The following is an 11,597-nucleotide window of genomic DNA, read 5'->3' as shown; positions in this document are numbered from 1 at the left end:
GCGCTTAGGTTTAGACCGGCGTGCTGGCCTCTCTGTTTTGCCTAGGTGGGGCTGCGACGTGTTGATCTTCCGCGGCCGGGCATGACCCAGGAAAGTGTGTCCGGCCAAATGGGATCAAGCGTGTTGGGTTATGTGGTGCACCCCTGCAGGGAAGTTAATCTATTCGAATAGCCATGATCTTCGGTAACAGGACGACTTGGAGTTGTACCTTGACCTTATGACAACTAGAACCGGATACTTAATAAAACACACCCTTCCAAGTGCCAGATACAACCGGTGGTCGCTCTACCTCAGGGATATGGGGAGGGGATCGCCGGGTAGGATTATGCTATGCGATGCTACTGGAGATGCTACTTGGAGATGCTACTTGGAGATGCTAATTGGGGACTTCAATCTACTCTCTTCTACATGCTGCAAGACGGAGGCTGCCAGAAGCGTAGTCTTCGACAGGATTAGTTATCCCCCTCTTATTCTGGCATTCTGCAGTTCAGTCCACTGATATGGCCTCTTTACACATATACCCATGCATATGTAGTGTAGCTCCTTGCTTGCGAGTACTTTGGATGAGTACTCACGGTTGCTTTCTCCCCCCCTTTTCCCCTTTCCTTCCTTCCTGGTTGTCGCAACCAGATGCTGGAGCCCTGGAGCCAGACGCCACCGTCGACAACGACTACTACACTGGAGGTGCCTACTACTACGTGCAGCCCGTTGACGACGACCAAGAGTAGTTAGGAGGATCCCAGGCAGGAGGCCTGCGCCTCTTTCGATCTGTATCCCTTTTTTGTGCTAGCCTTCTTAAGGCAAACTTGTTTAACTTATGTCTGTACTCAGATATTGTTGCTTCCGCTGACTCGTCTATGATCGAGCACTTGTATTCGAGCCCTCGAGGCCCCTGGCTTGTATTATGATGCTTGTATGACTTATTTTATTTGTAGAGTTGTGTTGTGATATCTTCCCGTGAGTCCCTGATCTTGATCGTACACATTTGCGTGCACTATTAGTTTACGATTGAATCGGGGGCGTCACACCGGCGCAAAGGTGCACTGGGGGAAGATGGATGCGGAAAAGCTGATGACCAAGGGACCGCCGGAGGGGAAGGAGCACCGCAAGCCCGAATTATATTATGATAGTGTCCTGAAAGGATCCCGCCTTGCGGCGGAGCAATGCACCAAGGACATTATATTTCCATGAATACAGTCATGTTGTCCTTTGTAATGTTGAACAAGGTCATTTCTATTACTTATTGCCTGTTATTTGAAAGTTTTTCCACCTGCGCGGCCATTTTGTATATTAATCCTGAGAGTTGGCCAGTCGTCGGCTTCTGCCCCCACGTAGGAAGTATCGGGGTGTTCGGGATAAACCTGAGCACTCTTTATCCCAGTTTTGGGTCCTTGAAGGAGGTGTTCAGCACAACGAACCAGGCAATCAGACTATAGGGCTTTATCACTCCCACTTAGCCATAGGAGTTTGACAAAAGGAAGGTAGGCGCAGCCCCTGGTGTTCGGAAGACCGTACGAGGGGCTCTATAAGCACCTGATCGGAAGAAAAGCCGATCCATCGCACGTTGCATTAGTTGTGGCATTATGCGGAAGAAATCCTTAAAGATTTTACAACCTCTCGAATAGCTGACCAGCTCTCGCCGTATCATGACAATCAGTTTTCGGCTTTCTCTACTGAGGCGCTCATCCGGAAGAACCGGGACACAATCATAGTAGTTCTCCTTGTGCCGCCTTAGCCGATATAGCGGAACATAAGGCAGCAAAACATGGGAGCCAGGCAAACCCAACTATTGACCCAAGACATGATTTGGAACTGATGCATATAATGCTATAAGTTCAGGGTGCCGAACGATCGTGAAGGTGTTCGGACTTTATTGCCGTATTATGGGTACAATGAAGCCCCTGGCATATTAAGGCATATCGCGATGTACAGATGCCTGCTAAGATCAAGCAGGAGGAGGTTGTGTGCGGATCCGGAGTGTAACCGGATGGTCATCAAGGGGCATCTCTAAGGATTCCCTTACGCATTCGAGCTGTTTCCATGTCGCCAGTCCTGGCCTACGCAAAAGCGGACCTGCAAAGAAAGTGCAAAAAATATATTTATGTGCCATGGAGCGGTTAAGCCGCATTGTGTGGCCTATCCTGGTTGTGCCTATGTTTACTGCCAGAGTGTTTTAATTGAGCTCCGGATGAGCCGGGCTATCCTGCCGCAAAGTATTTCGGACGCCCTTGACAGTGTCCGAGAGCTTGGCCGTCGACTCGAGGTTCGATTGAAGGATGCCACTTGTTGCTTCTGCCCTTAAGGCGGCGGTATGCTCTTCGGCACAGAGGGGGAGTTCGGCCTTGCCATTAACTATTATGACGCCGCGCGGATCGGGCATCTTGAGATTTCAATAGGCATAGTGTGGCACCGCGTTGAATCGAGCAAACACGGTTCGTCCGAGCAGTGCATGATAATTACTGCGGAAAGGGACGATGTCAAGATTAACTCTTCTATACGGTAATTGTTCGGTGATCCGAAGACTGCCTCCAAAGTGATGGAGCCTGAGCAATGGGCCTCCGCACCTGGTATAACATCTTTAAAGGTGGTTTTAGTGGGCTTGACCATCGAATGATCAATACCCATCCTGCGCACTGTGTCCTGATACAGCAGGTTTAGACTGCTGCCTCCGTCCATAAGGACTCGTGTGAGGTGGAATCCGTCAATTATTGGGTCAAGGACGAGTGTGGCTGAATTGCCCTGATTGATATTGGCCAGACGGTCCGTACGATCGAAAGTGATCGGCCATAGTTTATATTGTGGGGCGACTGGCTCCGTTAAGTCGACATCCCTAAGAGTGCATGTCTATTCCAGTTTGGGAATGTGGATGGCGTTTATCATATTCACTGTTTTGATTTGTGGGGGAAATTTCTTTTGCCCTCCTATGTTTGGTGATTGGGGCTCCTCATCGTCGTCATTGCTTTGAGACCCTTTCTCCTTGTTTTCGGCACCTAACCTGCTGGCTTGTTTGAAGACCCAGCATTCTCTGTTAGTATGATTGGTTGGTGTTCCTGGGGTGCCATGAATTTGGCATGGACGATCGAGTATGCGGTCCAGACTGGATGGGCCCGAATTGTTCTTTTGGAATGGCTTTTTCCGCTGACCGGACTTAGAGCCACTGAATCCGGCATTGACTGTCGTGTCTTCGATGTTATCACCATTTTTGCGACGCTTGTGTTTGTTGCGTCGGGGCTTGCCATTGCTATCTCTGGCCTCTAATGTGCCAGGATTGCCTGTTGTGTTGTTGCTACGAGCCAACCAGCTATCCTCGCCCGCACAAAAGCGGGTCATGAGTGTCATGAGGGCTGCCATGGACTTCGGCTTTTCTTGGCCGAGATGTCGGGCAAGCCACTCATCGCGGATATTATGCTTAAAGGCCGCTAGGGCTTCGGCATCCGGACAGTCGACAATTTGGCTCTTTTTAGTTAGGAACCGAGTCCAGAATTTCCTGGCTAACTCTCCGGGCTCTTGGGTTATGTGACTTAAATCGTCAGCATCCGGTGGTCACACATAAGTGCCCTAGAAGTTATCCAGGAATGCGTCTGCCAGGTTCTCCCAACTTCTGATGTAGTTTTCCAGCAAGCTATTCAGCCAATGCCAAGCCGGTCCCTTGAGTTTTAGTGGGAGGTACTTGATGGCGTGTAGATCATCCCCGTGGGCCATGTGAATGTGGAGAAAGAAATCTTCTATCCATACCACGGGGTCTGTAGTCCCATCATAGGGCTCGATATTTACGGGCTTAAACCCTTCTGGGAATTCATGATCCATTACTTCATCAGTGAAGCATAGGGGGTGTGAGACACCTCTATGCCGGGCTACATCACGACGCAGTTCAAATGAGTCTGGTCTGTTGTATTCGGCCCGGCCGGATTTGTATTTGGTATATCCGGCGTGACGGTCATTGTTGAGGATATAACTACTGAGTGTAAACCGCCCAGGAGGGGCCGGTTCACGCTCATCCGTATTGAAGCCCATGAAGATAAAGAAGATGGCGCTCTGCTAGTAAAGCTTAGAGGCCCAGAGCCCAAAGGCAGATTAGGGCCCATAGTTGTAAACCGCCATAGTGTATAACTTGTGTTGTAAGTTAGGGAAAGGAAGAGACCAAGCTGGACACTTGTATGAGCCAGCCTCGAAACTCTGTAAACCGGCCGGGCGTCAACCTGTGTATATAAAGGAACAACCCGGCGGTGGTTCAGGGACAAGAAACAACAACTCGAGACTCAGGCAAGCATATTTCCTCCCTGATCATCGAAACCCCAATAATCCCATCACAACTAGACGTAGGCTTTTACCTTCATCGTAAGGGCCGGACTAGTATAAAACTCTCATGTCCCTTGTCCGGTTTAACCCCTTTTTGCTAATCTCGTTGCGATGGTTCCACGACTAAGTCCTTCTACTAGGACATCTGACGTGTTAATTCCACGACAGTTGGCGCCCACCGTGGGGCTATCGCACGATGGTTTCGAGTTCTTAAAGGGCAGCTTTGAAGGACTCAAAGGGTACGCGGTTGGCCGGATGACCAAGAGTCATCGCGGCAAGCTCTACATCAACGACGCAGGCTGGGGCCCCGAGGCCGGCTCAATCGAGTATGGGTACCGGGTCCCCTTTGGCGGAATTCATGTCTTCATCGGCAAGATCGGCGAACCGGGCCCTGAGCCGGACATCTCCACCGACCTCGTCGAAACGGCTCAGCGTGCAAGTCCTGCCCTGGTTCAGCCTGCCATGAAGCATGTGTTTGTAGGGTTCATCCATGGTGCGGAATCTGAACCGGTGTCTGACGGTGAGACAGCCATCTATTCAGATGGTGAATCATCCACTGGCAAAACCGAGTCACTGTACCAGTTGCAAGATGGCCGGATCGGGGGATGCTCCGATGGCAATAGTATTCCGGCCCCCCTTGAACCGCCAAACCGGGTTGCAATTTTCATGGCCGGTACGCAGCCCACCGTGCAATCTTCATCCACAGCAGCAATGATCTCCGGATCAGCAGCCACGGCAGGAGGCCCGGCGCGCCGGCCGGCTCAAGTTCTTGCCGGTTTGCTGGACGCTTTGACGGCATTGTTGACCACAACAGTCACCCCGGAGACCCAAATTCAGCATAATGCGGATGTTACAAAGCTAAAGGATCAGATAACTCAGGCCAAGGCGGACTTGGCGGCTGAGGAGGCCAGGATGGCTGAAGAATGGGCCACTTTGGATGCCCAATCACAATAGATCCAGGCGCAGAATTACCGGCTTTTGTTGGATCAGAATGCGTCAAGCGAAGTAATGAGAAGGAAGTACCGGTCTCGTCTGCCGCAGATTTACGAGGGTATGAATCTCTTCAACACGCCAGGAGCCGGGCCTAGTAATCCGGCAGCAGTAAACCGGACCAAGGCACCAGGGGTGGCGCCGGATCAGCCATGGATGTTGGACACGCCTCGACGGACAGACAACCCGCCGCAATATGTAACAATGCCACTGGGTCACTTCTCTAACCCTTTGGATAACATGATCGCTGCAACATCGCGTTTGGCAGCTATTCCGATGGAGGGTGACTCACTAGCAGCGATTGAGAAGCGACGGGCCATGGATCTTCTTCAAACCGCTATCGTGTAGCAGCAGGCTTATTCCTACAGCCGAGACAGAATACATTCAACCCCCCGTCCGAGCAAGAGTTATAGCAGGCACATGGACGAACCGGCCATGTCAAGCAGTGTGCGGTGTCGTGGTGCCCCTCACGGGCCTAATCCGGCGCACGGCGGTTTGAATGCTCAGGATGTGGTGAACAACGGCAGAGCACGGCGCGAAGCAGAGTTAGCAGCGCAGTTTGCAGCGCAGTACCAGAATTAACCCGCTCCGGTTCAGCCAGCGGCGTCAGTTGAACATGGTTTGGCCTTTAGCTCTTGGGGAATACCATGCCTCACCCCGGCTCTGCGTAATGTGCGGCTGCCCAAGTATTTCAAGGGTCCGTGTAAAGTGCCTAATTATACCGTTGATCAGCCCCCGAAGGCGTGGGTTGAAAGTTATGAGATGGCAATGGAGATACTAGATGTGGATGAAGCGGCATGTGCAAAATATTTCACCATGATGTTAGAAGGAACGGCTCGTACCTGGTTGAAGAGCCTGCCTGTTAACTCGATCAGTTCATGGGATGAATTGAAGGCCAAATTTATAGCAAACTTCAAGGATACGTGCAAGCAACCCATGTCCATTATGGATCTGGCGGCTTGTGTCCAAGGAGAGAATGAATCGACAACCCATTGGGTGCGCCGGGTTTCAGAAATAATGCATTCATCAGGCCGCATCAACCCCGACATGGCAATTGTGACCTTGGAAGGTAATTGCCGGTTTAAGTCACTAAAGATGAAGTTGGGATGACTCAAGCATCACTGCAATGATATGGGAACGCTCATGGCGGCTCTGGTTAAGTATGCTGATTCTGATAATACCAAGGACCCCGATTTTGATGAAGAAAGGCAGGAGAAGGGAAAGAAGAATACCGGTTCGAAAGGACAGCATAACCAGGCGAGCCACGGGAAAATGGTAAGCTGATACGTCTCTAACGTATCTACTTTTCCAAACACTTTTGCCCTTGTTTCGGACTCTAACTTGCATGATTTGAATGAAACTAACCCGGACTGACGCTGTTTTCATCAGAACTACCATGATGTTGTTTTATGTGTAGAAAAGAAAAGTTCTCAAAATGTCCTGAAAATCCACGGCGGCACTTTTTGGAATTAATAAGAATTTCTGGGCGAAAGAAATACACTAGGGGGCCCACACCCTGTCCACGAGACAGGGGGGCGCTCCCCCTATAGGGCGCCCCCCTATCTCGTGGCCCCCCTGGACCTCCACCGACCACAACTCCAACTCCATATATTCACGTTCGGGGAGAAAAAATCAGAGAGAAAGTTTCATCGCGTTTTACGACACGGAGCCGCCGCCAAGCCCTAATCTCTCTCGGGAGGGCTGATCTGGAGTCCGTTCGGGGCTCCGGAGAGGGGGATTCGTCGCCGTCGTCATCATCAACCATCCTCCATCACCAATTTCATGATGCTCACCGTTGTGCGTGAGTAATTCCATCGTAGGCTTGCTGGACGGTGATGGGTTGGATGAGATTTACCATGTAATCAAGTTAGTTTTGTTAGGGTTTGATCCCTAGTATCCACTATGTTCTGAGATTGATGTTGCTATGACTTTGCTACGCTTAATGCTTGTCACTAGGGCCCGAGTGCCATGATTTTAGATCTGAACCTATTATGTTTTCATGAATATATGTGTGTTCTTGATCCTATCTTGCAAGTCTATAGTCACCTATTATGTGTTATGATCCGACAACCCCGAAGTGACAATAATCGGGATACTTCTCGTTGATGACCGTAGTTTGAGGAGTTCATGTATTCAGTATGTGCTAATGCTTTGTTCCGGTTCTCTATTAAAAGGAGGCCTTAATATACCTTAGTTTCCGCTAGGACCCCACTGCCACGGGAGGGTAGGACAAAAGATGTCATGCAAGTTCTTTTCCATAAGCACGATGACTATTTACGGAATACATGCCTACATTACATTGATGAACTGGAGCTAGTTCTGTGTCACCCTATGTTATAGCTATTACATGAGGAATCGCATCCGGCATAATTATCCATCACTGATCCATTGCCTACGAGCTTTTCACATATTGTTCTTCGCTTATTTACTTTTCCGTTGCTACTGTTACAACTACTACAAAAACCCAAAAACTATTATCTTTACTTTTGCCACCGTTACCTTTATTATCATACCACTTTTGCTACTAAATACTTTGCTGCAAATACTAAGTTATCCAGGTGTGGTTGAATTGACAACTCAACTGCTAATACTCAAGAATATTCTTTGGCTCCCCTTGTGTCGAATCAATAAATTTGGGTTGAATACTTTACCCTCGAAAGCTGTTGCGATCCCCTACACTTGTGGGTTATCAAGACTAATTTCTGGCGCCGTTGCCAGGGAGCATAGCTCTATTCTTTGAGTCACTTGGGATTTATATCTGTTGATCACTATGAAGAACTTGAAAGACGACAGAACTATGATTTTGCCCTCAACTACGAGGGGAGGTAAGGAACTGCCATCTAGCTCTGCACTAGATTCTCCTTCCATAATTAGTAAGCTTGCGACACCTAAACCTGCTACTGCTATGAATTCTGATATGTCGCATGTTATTGATGATGCCACTTCTGCTATGCATGATGAAACTACTTCTGTGTGTGATACTACTTTGCCATTAGGTGAATTTCTTGATGAACAACTTGCTAGAGTTAGGGGGGATGAAGTTATTGAAGATGCTATTATTGATGATAGTGATGATGAAAATTCTCCCAATGATTATGAATTGCATGTTGTTCTTGAGGGTTATGTTATGAATGAAGAAGCTGCTAGAGCTATCTTTGCTTGCAATGATAGATATGATCTTAAGAAATTATTAGCTAAATGGAAGCAGCAGTCTCTTAATGCTAGAATGAAACCTGACCCTGCTTTTGCTACTTCACCTATTTGTGTTACTGATAAGGATTATGAAGTCTCTGTTGATCCTGAGATTATTACTTTAGTTGAATCTGATCCTTTTTATGACCTTGAATCTGAAACTGTTGTGGCACATCTTACCAAGTTAAATGATATAGCTTCCCTGTTTACTCATGATGATCGATCTCGCTATTTTCATATCCTTAAGATATTTCCGTTCTCATTAAAGGGTGATGCTAAGACTTGGTATAATTCTCTTGCTCCTGGTTGTGTGCGTAGTCCCCAGGATATGATTTATTACTTCTTTGCTAAATATTTCCCTGCTCATAAGAAACAAGCTGCCTTGCGGGAAATATATAATTTTGTGCAAATCAAAGAAGAGAGTCTCCCACAAGCTTGGGGGAGGCTTCTCCAGTTACTTAATGCTTTGCCCGATCATCCTCTCAAGAAAAATGAAATACTTGATACCTTTTATAATGGACTAACAGATGCTTCCAAGGACTACTTGGATAGTTGTGCTAGTTTTGTTTTCAGGGAAAGAACAGTCGACGAAGCTGAGTTACTATTGAATAATATGTTAACTAATGAAAATAATTGGACTCTTCCTGAGCCAATTCCTGAGGCAATTCCTGAACCAATTGAGCCAACTCCTGGGCCTATTCCTAAACCCACTCCGAAGAAGAGAGGTGTTTTATTTCTCAGTCCTGAAGATATGCAAGAGGCAAAGAAATCAATGAAAGAAAAAGGTATTAAAGCTGAAGATGTTAAGAATTTACCTCCTATTGAAGAAATACATGGTCTTAATATACCGCCTATTGAAGAACCAAATTGTTTTGATAACCCAACACAGGTAGTAAAGGTAAATTCTCTCTATAGATATGATAAAGTTGAAATCCCCTCTACTAAATTTCATAGCCCATGCTTAGATGAATTTGATGACTTTATGGCTAGACAAGAAAGTTTTAATGCTTATGTTGGTAGAGAGTTAAATAATAATGCTTTTGAGGTAGGACGCGTGAGCGATAATATGGCTAGAGTTAAAGGTGAACTCAAACTCATTAGCAAATATACTTCTATGGTTGCTACTCAAGCTGAGCAAGTACTTAAAGCTCAAAATGATTTGCTTGATGAATTAAATAATAAGAATGACTTTGTTGTTAGAGTGGCTACTAGAACTGGTAGAATGACTCAGGAACCTTTGTATCCTGAAGGCCACCCTAAGAGAATCGAGCAAGATTCTCAGAGAAACAATTTAGAGGCACCTAGTTCTTCTAAAAAGAAGAAAAAGAAAAACGATAGAACTTTGCATGCTTCTAGTGAACCTACTGTAGACACACCCGAGAATCCCAATGATATTTCTATCTCTGATGTTGAAACACAATCAAGCGATGAACATGAACCTAGCGATAATAATGTTCATGTTGATGCTTAGCCTAGCAAAAACAATGATGTAGAGATTGAACCTACTGTTGATCTTGATAACCCACAATCAAAGAATCAACGTTATGATAAGAGAGATTTTGTTGCTAGGAAGCACGGTAGAGAAAGAGAACCATGGGTTCAGAAACACATGCCCTTCCCTCCTAAACCATCCAAGACAAAGGATGATGAGGATTTTGAGCGCTTTGCTGAAATGATTAGACCTATTTTCTTACGTATGCGCTTAACTGATATGCTGAAAGTAAATCCTTATGCTAAGTATATGAAGGATATCATCACAAATAAAAGAAAGATACCAGAAGCTGAAATTTCCACCATGCTTGCTAATTACACTTATAAGGGTGGAATACCAAAGAAACTTGGAGATCCCGGGGTACCAACTATACCATGCTCCATTAAAAGAAATTATGTTAGAACTGCTTTATGTGATCTTGGAGACGGTGTTAGTGTTATGCCTCTCTCTTTATATCATAGACTTGAATTGAATAAGTTGACACCTACTAAAATATCTTTGCAAATGGCTGATAAATCAACTGCTATACATGTCGGTATTAGTGAGGATGTGCCTGTTGTGGTTGCAAATGTCACTATCTTAACGGACTTTGTTATTCTTGATATTCCCGAGGAAGATAGTATGTCGAATATCCTTGGTAGACCTTTTCTTAATACTGCAGGGGCTGTTATTGATTGCAACAAAGGCAATGTCACTTTTCATGTTAATGGTAATGAGCATACAGTACACTTTCCGAGGAAACAATCTCAAGTTCATAGCATCAATTCTATTGGAAAAGTTCCAACTATTATTATTGGAGGTTTTGAATTTCCTCTCCCTACTATCAAGAAAAAGTATGATATTCTTATTATTGGGGATTTTCATATCCCTGTTGAGGTAACTTAGTGTTATTCGAAATTTCTCTGGTTCTGTGTTATTCGGAATGAGTTTGTTAACAAGACTTGGTCAACCTTGTTAGTGGATTCATTTTGATGATCACAAGATGGATGAAACTAGAAGGCACAACCCTCTATACCCTCTTTTTACTTTCTGTTATTTAGAATAAATAAAGCAAAAAATAGTATTATCTGTCTGTTTTCAGAATTATCCGTGCATTAAAAAATATCCTGAAAATAAAAGTGCTCCAAATGCCCTGCAAATTTAGTATGATTTTTTATGGAATATTTGAGGATTTTAGGCACTAAAAACACTACAGGAGGGGCAAGCACCAGGCCACGAGAGTGGAGGGCGCGCCCACCCCACCTGGGCGCGCCCCCTGTCTCGTGGGCCCCTGGTGGCCCCCTCCACTTATGCCAGCACCCACACACTTCATCTTCTACCCAAAAAAATCCCATCTAGCTCAAGCACGAGTTCTAGCTCATTTTGCTACGATTTTCGATCTCCTTGCTCAAAGCACCATTCACAAAACTGCTTTGGGAGATTGTTGCTTGGTATGTGACTCCATTGGTCCAATTAGTTTTTGTTCTAGTGCATTATTTATTGCAAATTTTTGCTGCATAGGTGACCATGTTCTTGAGCTTGCATGTTAAATTTTTGAGGTCCCAAGCAATTCTGATGCATGATATAGGTTCTAGACACTTGTAGGAGTAGTTGCTACCAATCTTGTTTAGTTTTATTCACTTTT

The sequence above is a fragment of the Triticum aestivum genome, chromosome 5B, assembly GCF_018294505.1.
Source record: "Triticum aestivum cultivar Chinese Spring chromosome 5B, IWGSC CS RefSeq v2.1, whole genome shotgun sequence".
NCBI classification, from domain to species: domain Eukaryota; kingdom Viridiplantae; phylum Streptophyta; class Magnoliopsida; order Poales; family Poaceae; genus Triticum; species Triticum aestivum.
The sequence above is the reverse complement of the archived record's forward strand: the minus strand, read 5'-3'. Positions refer to the sequence as shown.